Source organism: Mobula birostris, chromosome 2 (genome assembly GCF_030028105.1).
Source record: "Mobula birostris isolate sMobBir1 chromosome 2, sMobBir1.hap1, whole genome shotgun sequence".
Taxonomy (NCBI): Eukaryota; Metazoa; Chordata; class Chondrichthyes; order Myliobatiformes; family Myliobatidae; genus Mobula; species Mobula birostris.
The window spans coordinates 53,226,227-53,248,239 of record NC_092371.1 but is presented as its reverse complement, the minus strand read 5'-3'; the positions used below and the strand labels follow the sequence as shown (position 1 = coordinate 53,248,239).

Sequence of the window (22,013 nt, the reverse complement as noted above, 5' to 3'; positions counted from 1 at the left end):
GGAAATAGTCAGATATGTTATGCACAAGATTAGTTCAGGGAGCCATGGATTTGTTGTTGCCATTATTACAGGACGAGAAAAATGCCTGATTTTGTTGCTCAAGAGCATGTATTAGCACAAAGTTCTTCCCACAAGAAGTAGCATACGTTGGTATGAAGGTTGATAGTAATAGTCTACAATTTGTCAAGACAGAAGTAGACATTATAAGCAAAGCCTGTAGGTAGCACAAGTAAGGTCATTCCTAGGGGTGATACTTTGTTCCATCTACACCTTGCATTGGTGTTTACATCATTACATCTCCTACTGAATGTGAAGTGGATCAAGAGGCAACAATGCACATTTGATTAATACAAGGAAAGTTTAGTAGGTAAAACTCTCTTTGCTCATTATATTTTTTCAACTTCATTTTGGCATATGAGGTGGCAAGCTATGTTGTAGTAATCATAAATTGTGTGGATGGAAGTAAGCAAAATTGAATAGTTTTGCTACCTTTTTAGTATATTGTACATTGAGAAATGTGGTTGACCAATAGTATGGTAGTTTTGTGGGACTGAATAGTAGCCACTCAAAGTGGGTTGAATGAAACTCATGCATTCACAGACTGTTGTTGCTATTTACAATAGTTGAGTATGTGGATGTCGTGGTTTTAACTGAAGAGCTTGTTTCAGACATTTCCTAGTTTTGATCTACTTTGCAAACTTTATGAAAGAAAATAAATACCAATATGCTTTTGTTTCTTAACATCATCCAACTTTGTATGAAGCAAACTGAATTGTCCTCCACTGCAGAGGATTCTACTACTCTCTGAGGGAATAGCTTCAGTTACGAATAATCAATCCCTTATTTTGTAGCTATGTTCTCCTGCTTGAAAAGAGCTCAACATCTCCCTTGTCAAGCCTCCTTGGTATTGTTATATGTTTGAATAAGATCACTCCCATACGACCATTCTTCAACTCCAAGTGTACAGACCTAAACAGTCACCCCACTTTTTTAAAGAAGCATACCCTCATCCTAGGAATTAGTCTAGTGAATCTCCTTTGGACTGCCTCCAATGCTACTGTACAATTGCACAAAATCTTCCTATTCTTTAGTTCCAAACCTTTGGAATAAAGGCTAACTTGTCATGTTCCTTCTTAACTACCTATTGGGCCTGTCTGCTAATATCTTGTGATTCATGCACCTGAAAACCTAGTTCTCTCTGAATTACATGTCATATGATCTAAATGCACACTATCCATTTAGAGAATAATCTATAGTTTGATTTGTTTTACCACGCTGTATGTCCTAAATGGACATATTTTATTGCAGTAGGCCTTTCTGGCCCTTTGAGCCATGCCGCCAGCAACCTTGACTTAACCCTAGTCTAATTATAGGATAATTTACATTGACCAATTAACTTACCAACCGGTACTTCTTTGGGCTGTGGGAGGAAACCGGAGCACCCGGAGGAAACGCTCACATTCACTGGGAGAACGTACAAACTCCTTACAGGCAGTGGTGGGAGTTGAACCTATGTCACTGGCATTGTAAAATGTTGTGCTAACCACTATGCTACCTTTCCCTCCCAAGAGACTTCCACGTGAAAATGTCAGCTTTCTTCTTCCAAATGTTGATATCTCTATTGTTTATTTCTAGCATTTTCTGTTCTTTAAGTTTCTAGAAATTAAGTTATCAGTATCTTAATTTGTCTAAGCTATGCAGATGTTATTGGGAATGCCAGCATTTATTGTCTATCCCTTATTTACCTCTAAATTAAGGTGGATTTGAGAATCACAAACTAGAGAAAATCTGCAGATATTGGAAATCTGAGCAATGCACACAAAATGCTGGAGGAACTCAGCGGGCCAGGCAGTATCGATGGAAAAAGTACAGTCAACGTTTTGGGCTGAAACCCTTCACCTGTCACCCGGTGGTTCTCTCTCCCCACTCCCCACTTTTTAAATCTACTCCTCATCTTTTTTTTTCCAGTTTCTGCCAAAGGGTTTCGGCCTGAAACATCAACTGTACTTTTTTCATAGATGCTGCCTGGCCTGCTGAGTTCCTTCAGCATTTTGTGTGTGTTGTTTGGATTTGAGAGTCTGCAACCTTTGGTGGGTCTACAATCACATTTAGGTCAGAATGGCTAAGGATGACAGATTTCCTTCCCTGAACAGCATTAGTGAACTAATTCCATTTTTATAACAATCCATTTGTTACTGAGACTAACCTTGTTTTTAAATATCAGATTTATTGAATTACTTGAATTTAATTTCTTGAGCACCACGATAGAATTTGAGTGTGTGTCTCTGGGTCAATGGCGCAGAAATCTGGCTACCATTACAGTGATGTAAACAATGTGCTACCTTGCCTAACATTGCTGATAATTAATTGATATTCAAGATTGTAGCTGATTATTTAAGCCAATAGAGTGAGATTATAGTTCTATAAACAGTGTTAAATTAATGTAAATAATGCTTCTCCACCTCTTCCTGTCTTCCCTAGTTTGATCTCATTTTACTCCTGTTTTAACTTCTCATTCCTTGATCTCTTCATGAAAAATACATCTAAAATTAGGAAACTGAACATCATGTGAGGTTTACTATATAACTTAGAATGAATAATAATATTATAACAGATGAATAATTTATACTTAAACTGAATATTTCAGCATGAAATTCGTTTCACTGAAATAATTAGGTAGGCCGCAGAGAAGCAGAAAAATTAAAAGCAGTACTTCTGTGCTAAGAATGTAAAAATGTGAATGGAATGAATAGTAGACCATTTGGCCTCTTCTACGTGCTTTGATAGTCAATAAGATTATGGCTGATATTTTACTTCAGTGCCATTTTCTCAAGCAAATACATATCCCTTCAGCTACATAGTTTCTACAAATCTATTAATCTGTGTCTTGAATGTGGTTGATAACCATGTTTTCCCAACCCTCTTGGATAAACTAAAAGGTCGCTATTCCCTAGAGGAAATTTCTTTTCAGTTCTGCTCTCTGTGGTTGACAATTTAATCTGAGACTGGTCCCTAGTTCTTCCACCCCACCTAGAGAAAACATCAGCCCTATATCTACCCTGTCAAACTTCTCAAAAATAATTGTATACATTTTAATGGAATCACCTCTCATCATTCTAGACTCAAGTATAAGCCAAGTCTTAAATATTCCTCAAACATCTAATTTACCATTCAATTTCACAGTCATCTTGCATTATTGCACCTCTCCTAACCAAATATATGTAGCTCTGTTGATAACTAATTTTAAATTCCCTTAGATCCTTTGATCAATTTGCAGTTGTCACGATATCATTCTGTTCAAAAACTAGGACAAATATTGCCCAGAAAGTTGAGAATATCATGATACTAAGCCGGTCCCATGAACCCAGATGGGGCTCAGAAGTTTCTTTATCTTTCCAGAAAATGATCACAATTTGTAGTTACCTTGGTATGGATGTTGAAACCAATTACATCTATCAGATCCAGTTAGTGTTGAGTTATGTTCAGCAGTCTGTCCCAGTGATATATGCTGTATTAATTTCCCACCCATACATCATTCCAAATTTACTGCAACAACGTCTTTCTATTCCTTCAATCTTCAAGTACGACTTTCCCTGTCATGTATCTATACTACTTGTCTCACTTTCTTCTTGTAATATTACAGTCTCTTCTTGCAAGGCTGATTCCCCCCGAATTTGCAATTAAATTTATTAGTAATTTTCTACATTTATGCCCTTCCCCCACCCCAGTTTTGAACTCTTTCTCTTTTTATGGGGATAGATGGCAGAAGCTGGGATTGTACTTTGAGAAAGTTGGAAGTTAAGAGATAGAAAAATTCAGAAGCAGGTCATTCAACATGATAAATAATGAGAAATTATTTCTGTTGACTGTAGGCTTGATAATCAGAAAACAATTTCAAGATGATTGGCAAAATACAAGGATGACGTGGTGAGCAGTCGTGATGTGAATTTCATTCCCTAGAAGGGTAGAGTGAATGTAGAATGGTGGTCTTGGACTAACCAAGCTGAGGTCCAGATCATCTTGGCAATAATGGGAAAGTTGAAAGGATGGTAGTGGCCTGGTTTCCTCCTCTCCTTTAGAATTGCAGGAATAAGTTTGGACAATGTAATTATGAGATATGAGATTTGTATTTGATTTGTGGGAAGTATAATAGAAAAGGTTGAATTCAGTACTGTTCCAGCTCATGATTGTCTTAATGAGAGTTCCATCAACTGAAGAAACAGAATTTAATAACTGGAAGTAGATACTACATTAGAGGATATGGGTAAATTATTTCAAGAACAGCATTAGCTTGAACGATAAAAAGAGTTTTATTTCTTTTTAAACAATCCAATGTTATCAGTGCCTTGTTTTTAAGAAAGCAATACATCCCAAAAGAAGGACAAACTAGCTCTTGTATTTAAAAAAAAATTGTAAGACACTTGAGGAAAAACACACACAGAAAAGAATTGAGGCAGGGGATTATTATGGATTACACTTACAGAGATGTCTTCCATATGATTATACTGCAGAGGATTGTGGGTGCAGTTCAGCACAACATGAAAACCACCCTCTCCTCCATGAACTTTGCCTACATATCTTGCTGCTTCAGTAAAGCAGCCAATGACCTCACCCACCACACCCCAGACTTTCTCTCTTCTCCCCATTCCCATCAGGCAGAAGACACAAAAGTCTGACAGAATGTACCACCAGGCTCAAGGACAGCTTCAATGCCACAGTTTGAAGACCATCAAATAGACCTCTTATACGTGAAGCTGGACTTTTGACCGAAGAATCTACCTTGCTGTTGCCTTATACCTTAACAACTGCCTGCATTGTCTGTAACTGTAACATTATATTTTGCATTTTGTTATTGCTTCCCCTTATACTACATCAAAGTACTGATGGGATGAAATGATCGTATGGAAGACATCCAAAACAAAGTTTTTCACTGTACCTCAGTATCTGTGACAATAATAAACCAATTTACCAATTCATGTTATTTGTTCTCAAGTTCAGAATATTTAATTGTTCTTTTCAGTTATTGTGTTTAATCGGAATTCTCGTGAGTACAAGGGATAATATGTAGCTTTTCCTTGAGAAATCAAGCTAAATTTAAACAAGATCTAACACCTTTATCAAAGAACAGTTCAAAATTTCTGGGCCATTAATTTAGCATCATGGATTATACTCCAGTGTGGCTTTTAACTGTTAGCATTGTGGTATTTCAAGCAATTTTATTGTAGTTATTATAAGGTTGTTTTTAAATGAGCTCAAACTGCAAAAAGATTGGAAGGATATGCTGTGCTGTCACACTTGCCTTTTCTTGAGAGCTGTTTGACCAGGGACCATCACTTCACTTGGGCATATATCTTTTAAAAATCTCATGGAAGAAAAGATGACCACATTTGAGACTGTGTAGGTATTTAAAGTTGCTTTTTGTTGAGGACATGTTAAATCTTTTGTACATAAGGAAAGTTGGTGTATGGTTATTAGTTGTGGAGAGGGCCATCCTTACTTCACTGTAACCTGTGCTCACACTCTTATCCACACAAGGAGCACAATGATAAATAGCAAAGATACCAATGCAGTGCAAATGTGTGTTTGATAAGAAACAAAATTTGCAGGGCATCCCCTGACAGAACCATTGATTTTTGAGACTAAGAGTAATGATCTGTTGGACATGATGTAAATAATGAATAACAATTCAAATATTTCATTATGATGAAGAGGAATGACTATGATAAGGCAGTTTATTTCCCAAATGATGTTTTAATAAGGTTTTCCAATGGTATATTTAAGAAGCTTTGCAAATAAGGAACAGTGTATGTACAGGCTTAAGATCAGAATGAAATTTCAAACTTAGTAACATATTGAATCATGTACATTTTCAAAAAAATTCCAAAAATAAAACCAATTAAATAAAATGCATCAAAATGGGGTCCAGTGTTTAATTCTGTAGAATAAATATAAAATATCTACACGTAGACACACAATGCTGATGAACTTGCAGAGTAGTTTTGTAATTTTCTTAGCAAATAAGAAGTGTTTCATGGGCTGACGAACCTGAGATTGACCTTCTTCTTCACCATTCTCAGGTTAGACAGTCCTTGAGGCACGTCTCCACATTTTCACATCTTGCTGTTCAATGTTCCTTTGATCCTGCTGGTAATTCATTACACACTGTCTTTTGTTCAGACGTTTAAACCTTCAAAATTGTCAAGTATTGGAGATGCTCTTTCAGGCTAGAATATTATGTAATAAATGGAAATGTTCACCCAAAGATATTTTCACGTATAAGTAACCTTTCCAAATCCAACATTAACTGAGAATATTGATTTAAAAAATATGCATTGTAACATTTTTTGAAATGTTTTTTCAAACCGTCAAGATGGAATCTCATCGCTGTTTAGAATCTTGCCACCAAATATTGCTGGCATTATGTAAAAAAGAAAGCATTAGTTTAATTCACTTAGTTTGATGTCTTTATCTGGCAATGTTAGTTTAGACAAGAAGTTGCTGCTAGTAGTAACAAACAAGTATGGAAAATGTTTTTATTTAAGCTATTAACGATATAAAATCTATTTGCAAGGGTATTTGCACAAAATAATAAGTTATTGAAGTGAATCAGTCTGGATCTATAAAGGGGACCTTAATTGAGTTTTTGCAGACATCTCCACTGCAGAACCTGGAGTGAGTAGGGAGGCGATTGATTCTGAAGAGGTGTAGCAATGCCTGACGGAAGCACATCTCTCTATACCTACATTAAGGGGACAGGGTAGTTATCCAGTAAGAAATACTTTTGCTTCAGAGAACTCCAGAAACGACCAAAAGTGTAATACTCCATTTGCTTTTGAGAACATTGAGGCTTTGTGAAATAAACCTGTGAATGTGTATGACAGAGATGAAGACATAGATGTATAGATAACCCTAACTAATATTACCTTTTATGATTTTTGATTACCCTCAGAGCTATAATACACACAATACTGTCAGAAAATCAGCTCCAAGTAGAGAAGCCTATTAAATCAGAAGCTGTTGTTTTGAAATTGTACGTAGGGACTGAGCGAAGATTCTAAATAGATTTTAGTTTTTGCCTGTTTGCAATGTACCCTAAAATGGGTACCAATTTCCCCTAGAGCTTTCTTGTGACTTGAAACCTTATTAAAGTGTATCTTATTATAACTACAGAAATTATATTAGACAATGTGGAATGTAATTCAAAATTATGATTAACAATAAAAATGGCATCAAACAGGTGACACATAATCAAGTCAGAATATGGGAAGTGAGCCGAAGTTCTGCTGCTTCGGTTGGGTGTGCTGAGGCAGTGCAAAACTTAGTTTTTGGATAACGAGGAAGATACAGTCATAATTTACTTCCTGAGAAAACTAAAGAAACTTGGCCTATCCCCTGAAACCCTCACTAATTTTTATAGATGCAGCGTAGAAAACATTCTTCTAGGATGCATCACAACCTGGCATGGAAGTTGTCCTGTCCAAGACTGGAAGAAGCTGCAGAAGATCGTGAACACGGTGAAGCACATCACACAAACCAATCTTCCGTCCTTGGACCCACTTTACACCATATGCTGTCGGAGCAGTGCTGCCAGGATAATCAAGGACATGACCCACCCAGCCAACACATTTTTCGTCCCTCTTCCCTCCGGGAGAAGACTCAGGAGCTTGAAAACTCGTACTGCCAGATTTGGGAACAGCTTCTTTCCAACTGTAAAAAGACTGCTAAATGGATCCTGACCCGGATCTGGGCTGTACCCTCCAAATATCCGGACCTGCCTCTCAGTTTTTTGCACTACCATACTTTCCATTTTTCTATTTTCTATTTATGATTTATAATTTAATTTTTTAATATTTACTGTTGATGTGTAATCCAGAGAGCGGGAAGCGCAGAATCAAATATCGCTGTGATGATTGTACGTTCTAGTATCAATTGTTTGGTGATAATAAAGTATAATTGTTTATGAATGATGGAGTTTTTATTTTTAAAAAAACTAAGCACTTAGCCAGCAGGACACTGTAGTTAGGAAGGCGGATGAGTGAGATGAGGCCTGCCATTAGGGATGCTCATTCATCAGAAGTTGTCCTCAAGGTTCAAAGTACATTTATTATCAAAGTATGTATACTGTATACAACATTGAAATTTAGCAGACCACCACAAAACAAGAAATACCATAGAATCCATTTAAAAAAAAACCCCACACAAGACCATGATAAAAGATAGGAAAAAAAGTTAACAAATTAGAATATTAAACATTAAACCATAAAGACCCCAGAAGCAAGTCCACAGCCACAAACTTGTGGGATTGGTAGTAGATTGTCCCTTTGAAAGGTGATGCATTTACATTTGGGTTCAGCCATAGCATAGAGGAGTAATCCTTCAAGCTCAATTTGAGCACATCACCACAAAATAAAGATTACTTTTGGCCATTTAAAATTCCCTTGTCAAAAATTCTGCTCAGCCACCAGCAATTAATTTACCAGTCTGTTTGTAGGGATGAGGTAAAATACCAATCCTACAGAATCTTTAACAGAAGAGTACTTTGTTTGAAATCTGAGGTAAAATTATTGATCTGATATTTTTTAAGCCATGAGAAAGTTTCTCCACCTTGGCAGAATATAACATGATTTCCTTTGGACAACTATCTTAGTGTCACAATTTTTCACCAAGGTTATTAATAACGAAATAGGAATAGACACATATTCTAGTCTGTTAATGATGTTCTCTTGGGTAGTATAGCTAGGGAGAGGGAGTTGCAATATGGAACTGACAGAACAACGGCAGGTAGAGTCCAGATTGAGGAAATATTAGATCATCCAACTTAGATCTGTGAAATGTGAATTGCATTTTTTTTTTTGCCAATGAAAGAACTATGGAGAAAATGGACTTGGATACTTTAAAGATAGTGTCATAGCAGTGCAGCTCAGAAACAGGCCCTTCAATTCAACTGGTCCATGCCAACCACAGCAACCTCCCTGCTTGTCCCAGTTGCCAGGTTTGGCCCATAGCTCTCCAAACCCTTCTGTTCCATGAATCAACCAAAATAACTCTTGGTACATAGGTATAGAAAGTACTCAATAAGAAATATTGTCTTTAATCTTAAAAAAATCTGGAATTTATAAATAAGAAACTAATTTTTTTTGTTGTACAGAACCTTGTACAGCTTAAATTCAGAGTACAGATTTCAGTTTTGGGTAATATGTTGCAGTAAAGTTATAGTGACCCAGCTTTGAATCCATCCTGGGTGCTGTCTGTGTGGAACTATTTCCTCTATTGCAAAAATCTAGAAAGTAATCTTAAAATTAAGACTCGGCCATTTGGGACCCAATGAAGAAACAATATTTCACAAAGCTGTAATGAAAATCTGGGACAGACCCCTTCCCCCAAGGAGATATTGACTGTGATTTGATTGAATTTGGAAGATATTGTGGTCACATAATGATATGATCTAATGAATGTCAGTTTGCTTCAGGGGCTGAGTGACCTAATTCCTTTGAACAGAAATGTCATAAAGCTGCACGTATTGTTTTTGAGTTATTCTCAGCAATTATTGTAAAGTAATTTGCATCAAAGCATAAATTTTTCAAACTTGCATTCCCAGCACTCGGCCTATTAAGATGTTTATTTAGAATTGCTCCAAATAGCACGATATTTTATCCCTTTAAAAACTATGGTCAAACAACCACATGGGCCCACTGTCCGACACAGGTGTTTCCCTGGCTGACAAAGATACTTGTTTTTGGAATTGCAGTTATTAGAATTAGAATTTGATATCACTTGATGTTACCGAGTGAAATCTAATCTTAAATAATCAGGTTTAGAAATTAAATTTATTTATTTTGAGTGTTCAAATGTTTAGTGAGAAGGCCATGAAATGGATGTTCATATTTCAATGTTAGCTGTATTTTAAATCAGTGTATATTGTGTATTGTAGGAAATACAAGAAGAGGTAATTAAAATACAATATTTGTGCCATAAGATTAGCTGTGATATAATGATGGAACCAGATCTATGGTTAAGATGAGAAAATAATTTGTATTAGAATGCACAGGAACTGTTTCATGTAACACAGTTTAATTCACTGACAGTAGATACACTATCTAAATTAAATTTCATACACTTCTGGAGGGTTGCATTTGTGTAAGGATGGAATGGATTGAAACCAAGTTGAGCTATCAGGGATAACTTATGCAAAATGCATAACATCTCTTTTATCTTAATTCCACTGTTATGAAATTCTGTGAGGAACTGCCACAATGTATGAACTGTCTACAGGCAGATCATTCTTAATGTTAAAATCAGCATTGAAAGCTACATCATCAAAGACATGTTCAGAAACATAGAATATTGGAAGCATTTAGCAATTCAGGCATAAGACCTGTGGAAAGACAGGAAAAGTCAACAGTTCAGGCATTGCCTTTTATCAGAACCAGAACAAAATAATGACTTATAAGGAGGAACAACATAAAGGAAAGCATTCCCAAAAAAAGATACAGTAACAAATTATAAAAATCAAACTATTAAATGAACTTGTGAAATGTAGGTTGTGGATATATTTCTAGCATTTTAATTTACTGAGCTGAGCAGAAACATGAGTATGAAATAGAAAAAAGAAATACACGCCGAACAAGGGAATGTGCAGCTGGTTTAAGTGGGCTATTCAAATTTGAGAGGAACTTGCAACCACAGCAAAGGGACCATGTACTAAAGGTCCAGGTGGTCATAAAGGCACGTCTACATTAATTTTGTGATAACACTATTAACAGAAATTCTAAAGGCATCTTACTGCAATCTGCCAACACCTGCAAATAAAATGGAATTACGCATGACATTCAAAGGCTTTGGTAAAAAGCACAAAGTCAATCTAATCAAGAAATTCTGGTCAATTTTCGTTATTTTAAACAATCAATATCTATGCAAAATAGTCCAGAAATGTGCAAAGTTTGCACGGGCAATATTGAATTCTTAATGTTTTGCAATTGACCGTAAAACTGCATGCATGAACTGATTTGTATTAAATACAAATCTGATAATCAATTCGGTTTTTAAACAAAATAATTAAAGGAGGAGGAAAAAGCACCAGGACATTATCCACAGTATGGGTTTGAACCACAATGACCTTATGGCTGTTATGACCTCTTATCTCTTTTCAGGTTGCTGTATGTCAGTGATATAATTCATAGACTTAACATTTTTTTAATGTACACTAATGGTACTCCATCATAGCTTTTTCAATCCATCTGCCATCTCAGTTTTCAGACATCCTATCCAACTTTCAATACTAGGTAAGAAGTAAAAGCAAAAAGTGCTGGAAACAAGCAGCCAGACATGCAACATCAGTTACCATTTCAGATCCAGGTTTCTTCAGTGGAACTGGGAAAGAGAAAAATTCTCAACTCATGTTTCTTGATATTTTCTCTTTCCCAGTTCTGATGAAGGATTCTGCAGCTGAAATGTCAACTGTTTCTCTTTCCACAGCTGCTGCCTGACCAGTGGAGTGTTACCAACATTTTTTGATTTTATTTCAGATTTTCAGCGACTGCAGTTTTATTGTTTTTGATTTTGATTACCAGATAGGAAGCCTCACCTAATACCGGGAACGCAGAAATTAGTGCAATTGCTCCCCACTGCAAATTTGAATCATTCCCACCTCCACGGCTGTGCCTTTACCTTGGAAAAGAGTAAGCATCAGGATTGAGAAAAAAAGACCCTTCATCAGGATTGGGGGGAAAACAAATGACAAATTAGAGCAAGAATGTGGGGGGAGGGGGAGGAAGAAGTGCATGGTGGTAGATGATGGGTAAAATCGGGAGAGGGAGGGTGGTAGTTGGAGAGGGGAAGTAAAGAGCTGGGAAGTTGATAGCTGAAAGAGATGAAGGGGAAATCTGATGGGAGAGGGTAGAAGACCACAGAAGAAAAGGAAGAGGGAGGAGCATCAGAGAGAGGCGATGGGCAGGTAAGGAGATAAGGTGAGAGAGGGAAAGAGGAATAGTAATGGTACAGTGGGGGATGCAATCCTGGAAGATTGAGAAATCGATGCTTATGCCATCAGGGTGGACGCTACCCAGACAGAATATAAGGTGTTGCTCCTCCAACCTGAGTGTGGCCTCAACACAGCAGTAGACGAAGCCATGGACTGACATGTCGGAATGAGAAGTAGAATTGAAATGGGTGGCCTCTGGGAGATCCCATTTTGCCTGGGGGATGAGCGTAGGTATTTAGCAAAGTGGTCTCCCAATCCACGTCCAGTCACTCCAATATACAGGAGGCCACACTGGGAGAACCAGATACAGTAGATGACCCCAGCAGATTCACAGGTGAAGTATCACCTCACCTGGAAGAAGCATTTGGCACCCTGAGTGGGAGTGAGGGAGGAGTTGTAAGGGCAGGTGTAGTACTTGTCCTGCTTGCGCAGTTAAGTACCAGGACGGAGATCAGTGAGGAGGGATGAATGGACGAGGGAGCCGCGCAGGAGCAACTCCTGTGGAAAGTGAAAGTGGGGGGGGGAGGGGGAGGGATAGGTGTGCCAGGTGGTAGGATTGCTTTGGAGACGATGGGAGATATGGAGAACCATGTGCTAGATGCAGAGGCTACTGGGGTGGTAAGTGAGTACAAAAGAAATCCTATACTTGGGGTGTCAGGAAGATGGGGTGAGGGCAGACATGCGCGAAATGGAAGAGACGCGGGAGAGGGCAGCATTGATGCTGGAGGATAGAAAGCCCCATTCTTTGAAGAAGAAGGGCATCTCATTAGTTCTGAAATGAAAAGCCTCATCCTGAGAGTAGATGTGGCGAAGACAGACAAAATGAATGAAGTGCATGGCAGAAGGAGAAGGGGAATGGGATGGCCTGTTGAGTTCCTCCAGCACTCTGTCTGTGTTGCTTTGATTTTCAGCATCAGCAGATTGTCTTGTTCTTTTGCCTTAATCTTTTTTGGTACAGTTTCCCTGATGCTGAAATTCTTATCCATACTCCTGGTAACTTCCACACAAAATGCTGGAGGAATTCAGCAGGCCAGGCAGTATCCATGGAAAAGAGCAGTCAACGTTTCCTTCTGAGACCCTTCAACAGTTACCCTTCTGTTAACTTGTCCACTACATTGTACTCCCTGACTGTTTTCCCTTGTTCTCCATTTTCAATAAACTTGGGCAGAAGTTTTGCAGAAAACCCTGTCAATACTCGGCACGAGTTCCAGGCATCCTTCACATGTGTTTGCTAATGCATAGTGGATTTTATTTGAGCGATCTTTCTGTTTTAAAATTCTCATTCTTGTTTACAAATTCCTCAATGTTCTTTCTTTCCTTCAAATCAACACCTCTGCAAGATAAATCCATTCCTCCAATTCTGCCTGTTGAATATCACGAAGTTTAGTTGTTTGCTCTTGAGCAAAGATCTTATGTGATGGAGATCTCACCCTAAAACATTCAGCCTCTATGTCTATGCCTTACTTTGGATCCTCCAAGATTGTCTCCTTGACTAATGTTTTGTTATGTGGCTCAGTATTTAAATTTTGTTTCATAACACTTCATGAAGAACCTTGCAATGTTTGATATTTATGTGTATATCTTTTTGTATATAGTAAAGTTCTTAAATTAAAGTTATTTTAGTTAAATTAGTGACAAACATGAATGAAACAATATTTTACCAGGATTGATTTTATCACAACAATCAATTAAACACATCTGAAATAAATTAATGTGTGGTGGAAAATATTGAAAAAGACATTGAAACTGAGGCAAATGGTGGTACCAGATCATCAGAGGACAGTTCAGCAGAGATCCTGCGTCTCTATGTTTAACTCAATTTCACTAGATATGTCAACAATGCATTGGACTCAGTCTGCCAACTAATTTGACGCTAATTCACTGGCTGTAGTTGGCTGCTTTGAAGATGATGTTAAAAGATAGTTATGTAGTTGGGAAATGAGATTTAACAATCATTTTGGAACATTTCAAGAAGGCTTCACGTAAGGGTAGTTTCAGCTTTGAATTATCTGTACAAGGTATTTAAGTATCATGAGTTCTTGAATAATTCCATGGTTTCTAGAATTGTTCTCACAGACTGGAAGATAACAAATGGAAATCCACCATTTAAAAAGAGACTGAGCAGGAAAATAGTGAATTACAGTTAAACAAGACTAACATCAGTCTAAAGGAAAATGCTAGAATTGATTATTAATAAAGAGGTAAAAGGGAACTTTGGGAAATAAGAGTAAGCGGATCAGGTAGAGTCAGCAAGGTTTTACGAAAGAAACCATGTTTGAATGGAACGCTTTTAATGTGCACGCAGTACATTACCATACATGGATATCAACCCCAAGGCCAGAAAGGGTTCATCAGATTACGTTAACTGCTCCACAACTTGAAGATGCGAACACTGTAAATTATGCAGGCATTAAGACTTACCTGTGCATTCTCTCAAACAATATCAGCAATACTTCTCAGAGGTTTTATGTGGAAATTGCAGAGTCTTTTGAGTTGCAAACTGGCAAAGGGGAAATCAGTATGAAATTTTTGAAACTTCAGAAGACCCTCTACAAAGTTCTACACCAACATATTAACACATTGGCCAGGATTGAGGATAAACAGGAAACAGAAGGAAAATTAGATCATTTTTGGCTTGAAAACTTTATGCAGTGGGATGCTGCAGCTTTAGCTTGGAGGTCTCCACCTGGTACAATCTGGATGAGGGTGATCAAGTGTAATATATCCAAATTTGCAGATGAAACAAAGTTGGGTGATGGAGTAGGTTGCGACAAGGATGAAAAGAAACTAAAGGGGATAAAGGGAAGGATAAGTGAAGGAAAAGGACGTTATAAATGGAAAATAGATGAAATCATTCAGTTTCATTTTAATAATGAGAGAATGAAAGAGGAGCTTGTGTGTTCTGGTACAGAAATCATTGAAAGGTGACATGTGCCTATAGCGAACATTTAGGGTGACACGCACATGGACTTTTAATGCAGGAGGATGCAGAAATTATGAGTAAAGATCTTATGTTGAAATTTCTTTTCAAACCTTGGTGAGAGCACATCTAAAATATTGTGTAAAGATCTTGACTATCTACCAAAGGAAAGATATACTTGTGATAGAGGAAGTACAATGAAGATTCATTAGATTTATAGCATGTGGTGATTTATCCCCTGTAGACATATTAATCAGTGCTTATGCTGTCTAAACTTTAGAAGAAAGGGAGGGAATAGAACATAGAAATTTACAGCACATTACAGGCCTTTCAGCCCACAATGTTGTGCCGACCATGTAACCTACTCTAGAAACTGCCAAGAATTTCCCTAGCACATAGCCCTCTATTTTTCTAAGCTCCATGTACCTATCTAAGAGGCTCTTAAAAGACCCCATTGTATCCGATTCCTCCACCGCCGCCAGCAGTGCATTCCACGCACCCACCACTGTCTGTGTGAAAAACTTACCCCTGATATCCCCTCGGTACCTATTTCCAAGCACCTTAAAACTATGCCCCCTCGTGCTAGCCATTTCAGCTCTGAGATGAAGTCTCTGGCTATCCATATGATCAATGCCCCTCATCATCTTATACACCTCTATCAGGCCACCTGTCATCTTCCATCACTCCAAGGAGAAAAGGCCAGTTCACTCAGCCTATTCTCATAAGGTATGCCCTCCAATCCTGGCAACATCCTTGTAAATCTCCTCTGCACTCTCTCTAGAGTATCCACTTATTGTATCTCATTGAAACAGACAAAATTCTTATTGGGTTTGACAAAGATGATGCAGGGGTGTTGTTTCCCTGGCTCAGCTGTCAAGAATCAAGTATCACAGCCTTAAAATAACAGATTCACAATTCAGGACTGAACTGAGAAGAATTTTAAGTCCTGAGATTAGTGAATATTTGGAGATCTCCACAGAAGAGACTCAGTCACTGACCATATTCAAGAAAGAGATTTTAAATATTGAGTGAATGAAGGGTTATTATGAAGTAAGGGCAAGAAAGTGATGCTGCATTAACAGATTGACTAGGATCCTATTGAACAGCATGGCAAATGACTACTTTTTAATAATTACACGTGGAACCTCTTCTGCCCATCAAGACCGCATGGCATTATGCAAAGTAAATGCTATCAGTCCCCTTCCTCTTCCTCTTGTATCCCCATAATCCTGCAATTAATTCTCTCCACTTGCGCCTCAATTTCCCTTGTTGCTACACCAGAGGTGATTTTATAGTGGTCATTAAGGATGTGGAGGGAAAGAACGGGAACACTCACAAAACAAAGCGGATGTACAAAATCCACATAAATGGCACCCAAGGCAGTGTCTCTGGAGGCAACAAGACTAAATGCTGCACTATTCTGCCACCCTCATATGACAGCAGGCCTTGGCAGCTGTATGTTCAATACTTGCTCTGTTTCTTATCCTCCTGGAAATACAAACCTTATTAAAACTGCCTAGTTTGGTCACTGATGCAACAGAAGAACCAAAGCATGTACAATGTGCAAATGAAACTCCAAGCTCCCTAAACTTTTTCCCACAAAAATGGGAGCATGTTTCACCACCTCAGGGTGCTCCAAATCCCTTGGCACCGAAATATTTTTGAAAAGCACTTACTCTAGAATTTAAGTAGTCGCAGGGAGTGTGTAGGAATACTTACAATATTAAAGGAACTAAGGAAATATAAGTTTTTCTCGTGACAACATTGCTGTGGTCACTTTATGATCAGAATATTTATTCAACTGGTGGTGACCTAAGCTCTGAATCAAACTGCCTTATTGAAGCTTGTTGAGGGATAATTGTATTGTCAGAAGTAGTGTCTGAATCTTTATCTTTTATATTATCCAAAAAAAGCACCTTAAATATTGAGTTTTTAAAGACTGTTGTGCAATAAAAATGGATAAATCCAGTGGAACTACAATATATGTAGAATGACTCAGTCACTGCATTGAATATTTTGTCTTGCAGATGGCAGGGTTCAACCTATGCCAACTACCATTCTACAGTGCTTTGGTAAGATTAGACCTAGAGGACCGTGCTTTTCTTGGTCTCATTATCCAAGACAGGATATATTTGGAGTAGAGAGTGTATTGAAGGTTTGCCAAACTCTTTCCTGGCAAACAGAAAACATCAGTACAAAATGTGAGGTCAGAGTTGGAGTGAGCCAGATGGCCTTTTGGGCCTATTCTACCACTCAACACAATCATGGCAGATCCTTTATCTCAATCACGTATTCGGACTCTTTCCTTCCCTCCCCCCCCCCCATACACATACCACTTAACCTTTGTATCTCGAAAAATATCTATCTCCTCTTTAATTATACCTAGTGGAGACTTTGCCACCACCATCTTCTATGCTAGAGATTTGCATGAATTCATCGTGACATTGAGAGAAGACATTTTTTTCATGTCATTTTATTAAATGTCTTGCCCTGTAGCCTGAGACTGTAATCGCTGTGTTGAGATACGCAAAATTTTATGCATTTCAATAAGGTCTCTTCTCATTCTTCTAAACTCACATGAATACAGACCTCTGCTTCCCCCTTGTACAACTGCCTTGCCATCCTGGGAATCAGTCAGTCTGGTGTATCCTTTCTTCACTTTCCCTTAATGCAGTATATTTAAACTTGTACCCCATACTCCTTGCCTGATCTTACCAACAAGCACTCTGCTGGAGAAGCTCAATGGGTCAAGTGGGATCTGCTGGTGGGGCGAATTGAGGAAGTGTCAATTTTTCTGGTTGAAACCCTGCATCACGATAATGAGCGTGGTTTGAACATTGCTCTCACTACATTTTGAATATTTGTCTCTACTGAGTCACTCTATGTACGTTTAACCTCCACTGCATTTCACAACACTTAGGAAACATGAAATGGTTCGCTGATGTATCTCTGCAGTGGGTAGTCATTCAAAATGAAAAAAATCGTAGCTTGCCCAATGTTCACATCATAAAAAAAGTTTCTCTCTCAATATATTTAACCCATTTTATGTTTATATCCCCATTAATACTGCAACTTACTTTAACCTGCACCATGAATAATTAAAGCAAATTAAACAAAATAGATATCTTTCATTTTGCTCGTACATGTTGTTCATTTCCTCATTGTTGCATGGAGATAAAGAACTTACTGACAGTTTATCGTTATTTTAATTAATGTATGTGGCTTTACTTTAAATCACAAAAATGCAACATTTGTCACAGTAATAAAACAGCAATGTTTATTGCTAATTCATTCCCACTCAGTCTGAAAATAATCTGGCCATCCTTAAAGGTTTTACTCTCAATGCATGTAACATAATAGAGAGGGGTTTTGGAAGTGGATATTGGTTATTTAGACCAAATAAGAAAGTTCCAGAAAACAAATTATTTTATAGTTGTTGTAGAATTTGTCTAAAGGCAAGCAAGAACAGATGATAAATGACAACCTTCCCAGCAATATCCACGCTATATGAACAAATATAGAAAGAAAAATTGAATAGTTAACAATATTTTAAACCAAGCAGCTCTATAATAATTTCCAGAATTCTGGTTCTGTAAATATCCACAGCATAATTATCAGACGTTCCAAAGTTTGACAAATTACCATTGCATAATATTTAGAGCTTAATTAATATTATCATTATGACTAAAAGAAAATGTGCTAATGACTTTAATTCATCTTTCATAATGTTAAAACTGCACAGCATTTTCATTGAAAATACTTAGTTTAATTTTAATTATTATTTATACTAAGTGTGTTAAGGAATCTTATGAGATTTCTGCTGTATAACTAGCACAATTTTACTGGATAGTTCAGTTAAGAGAACAAGTGCTTACTCTCATATGTTGGTTGTTGTCACGATGCCTGATAACTCTGATTCACATTATCTTCTTTTTAGCCTGAATTGTAAATTAAATAGGTATTTGTGAAACACACACAGAATCCTAGAGGAACTCACAAGTCAGTCAGCATCCATGGAGGGGAATAAACAGTTGAAATTTCAGGCCGAGACCTTTCATCAGATTTGGAAAGGAAAGGTGCAGAAGCTGAAAACTTTTAGGATGCTCTGCTCCAAGATTATTTTCTTTTCATCACCCAGTTGTCCGAGACATTTTTAAAACTTCCCAGAATAATTTTATGGAATGAAGAACCTTTGGTAGCTTTCTGCTAAGAGGCATTTTAATCAATGAAAAACTAAATTTAAAAAATGAAAATTAATCAAATAATAAGTCTGCTATTCTATATTTCTATTACACGGCTTTCAATTGCTCGCAGTTTTGATTTTCTTGCATTTAGAATTTATGATTAGAATAAACATTAGCAAATCTAGACAACATATACAAATTCACCTTACCTGTGTACCTGTGACTGTTAGAAGCTCAGGTGCCTTGAAAGAGGCAATGGAAAGATACTTAGAGGGCCTAGCAAAATCTGCATAACAACCTTTCTAAAAGTGTGAAGTAAGTACTATCGTAAAATGTGCACACCAGGATGTCCTTTGCTTTATGTCTCCAAAAGGCCTATTTGCTTTGAACTGGCTACTATATACCATCACACTGTAAGCTCATTTCCTGTTTATCAATTGTACTCTGGTTTGTGGTCAATTTTCCATTACACCTAAGGAGACTTGATAGTTCATTTTTGACTAATGTAATTAACAAATTACATGCTTTTCACGGTGAAGGATTAAGTTGCCGTGCTGATGAGTCAATGAAACAAAACAGCAGTACTAAAGCATTTGCAAGCAAAACTGGTATTTTAGAAGCATAAGATAGCATAACAATACCTAGTATGGCTCTCTCATGGAGTTATCTTTTCATCATTAATAATTGTTAATTGCATGTATTTTCCACGTTAATTGATGAGGAAAAAAATCCAGTTTACTCACCATGTGCAAGGCTTTGCAATATCTTGCACTATAGTGAAGTTCATATTGAATTAAAGACTTTCTGTACCATGATCGCGTCTGACACAAAACCTAACAGTTTTAATTTAAATTAAAGTGCAAGCTGTGCCGAGTCAATAATTTATCTTAGATAGGAATAAATGTACACATGCTGCAATAATGGAAACTGATCACAGATATTGCTAGTTTCCATGTTGTGAACTGAACCACAGCATCCTTCCTGTCGTTACTCTGAATAAAATCTTTAACGTTTTGAAGTGAAATATATTAACTAAGAATATTCAAAGATGAGCCTATCTGAAATAATTAAATTTCTCAATCATACAGTCTACAGTGAATTTTCCAAGTACAAATATTTAAAGTTAAACACATTGCATATTGTTGCCTTATCTTAGGATGGATTATTGTACTCTTAACATAAGCACTGACCCATTTGAGTTTAATCATCTGCAATTATACATTTTGTTTAATGGTGATGCACAAGTATTAAGGAACACTATAAGCCAATGTTAAAAACATTTCGCTGCATCCATTAGATCATAAGGGTTTATTGTGAATTTGAATCTTTAGACATGCCGGATATGGTTTTTGGAAAATTGAACCACTTGTGATACTAGCCACACACTCACCGTCACCACAGAATGAGTTGGTTATATTGGCTGCAGACTAAATTTGGGCTTGCTGACACCACTTCGAGTCGGTTGTATTGGCTGCAACATGAGGGTTGTTCTTCCCATAAGTTCTTTCGGCCTGATGTGTATTCTATTTATAAACATTGTCTGTGAGTTGACGAGCAAGTGAGAGCAGGTCTTTTGTTTCTTGACTCCAAATATTTGATCGCAAGTCCAGGACCATATTCATAGCAAGCCACAGGTAAACAAGGTAAATCAGGTTCAAGTAAGCCTTATTTAAGTGATGGGTCCTGGCAACCTTTGTAAGAAGTAGATTGAATCATTAAAGTCTATGTGTACAAATCTGAGAAGTTTTCCAAATCCTGCTGACTGTTGCTCTAACTGCAGAATCAGCTCGTAACAAAGGTGCACGTTCCTACCGCTGGGATATATACCATACCAACATTGATATCAGGCATTTCATATGTAAACTACCTACTCTGCAGAATGTTCTCTGAAGCTCCGATGTTGGGCTTAGAAATGCTCTAACAGAATTCCAATTCTGTCATATTTCCTTTTCCTTTACGTTTCCACCGATCTGCTTCAGGAAAAATGAAACAAACTCCTCTGAGCATATGATAGGTGGCAGCAGCCCTGTTCAGCTGGTTGTTCTTTTTTGCATGTGAGCACAGAGTTTGAACTATAGTGATTATTTCAGGTATGGGATGGGGAGAGGAAGATGATAGTGAAGCCATGATCATCAGCACAATATCAAGAATATTTCATTTTCCCCATCCCAGAGTCCAAGGGCAATCCACAGTTCATATGTATACAGAACATTTCACATAGGAAAACTTTCTAATGCATTATCAGGCATCTTACATTAAGCTACAGGAGATACTAGGAAGGATACAAAAAGGTTTGGGTGATGAAAAATTTTATGATATGCATTAAAGGAGGAGTTAAAAATAAAGAGGCAGATAGGTTTAGTATTGTTTTGAACCCTATGTGTGAATTTTTAAAATTAAAATATTAGTGGACTCGTGTTAAAATTTAGGCTGACAAGCACAAGAATGGTAGGTGTCTGGCATTTGGTTCTTGAGAGGATAAAGTTGGGAAGTTTGAATGCATTAGAGTTTATGGAAGGCGGAAATGGGTATCCAGCCAGGATTGCAGTAGAATGCATAACAGATTTATTTAAAGATTTCAGTGAATGTCAGACACTATTCGGTGCCTTTTGTTTGGGACCACATCTTCTCTACAAATTCCGTTTTGTATGAATGCTAATGAGCCATCAAAGTTGATCGAGCCTTCAAAGAAAAAAAAGCTTTATTTTTGATCCTGCTTAATGGATTCACGATGCTTTCAGAAGAGTTTTACATTTGTGTTATAATATATATGTAAGTTATACTTGGGAGTTATACATTTATATTCCTTGAAAGGTGTACCCTAAAGAAAAGCCAAGAGATGTATCTGTATCTTTAAAACAGGATGAACTGCCATTGAAAGTCTGCCCATAACTACTTTAGTTGTAAGTCGAGCAAAGAAAACCTTTGC

General features: G+C 37.3%; 1 long non-coding RNA gene across 1 annotated transcript in view; it reads right to left on the bottom strand.

The window, feature by feature from the left end:
* The window catches only part of LOC140186670 (uncharacterized), a 37,515-nt gene extending 18,076 nt beyond the window's left edge, over positions 1-19,439 (bottom strand). Inside the window, exons 1-2 of the long non-coding RNA XR_011882913.1 lie at positions 19,294-19,439; positions 18,776-18,838 (exon numbers count right to left, since the gene is read on the bottom strand). This is a non-coding gene — a long non-coding RNA (uncharacterized lncRNA). The remainder of the gene's footprint in view (positions 1-18,775; positions 18,839-19,293) is intronic.
* Positions 19,440-22,013: the final 2,574 nt, after the last annotated feature.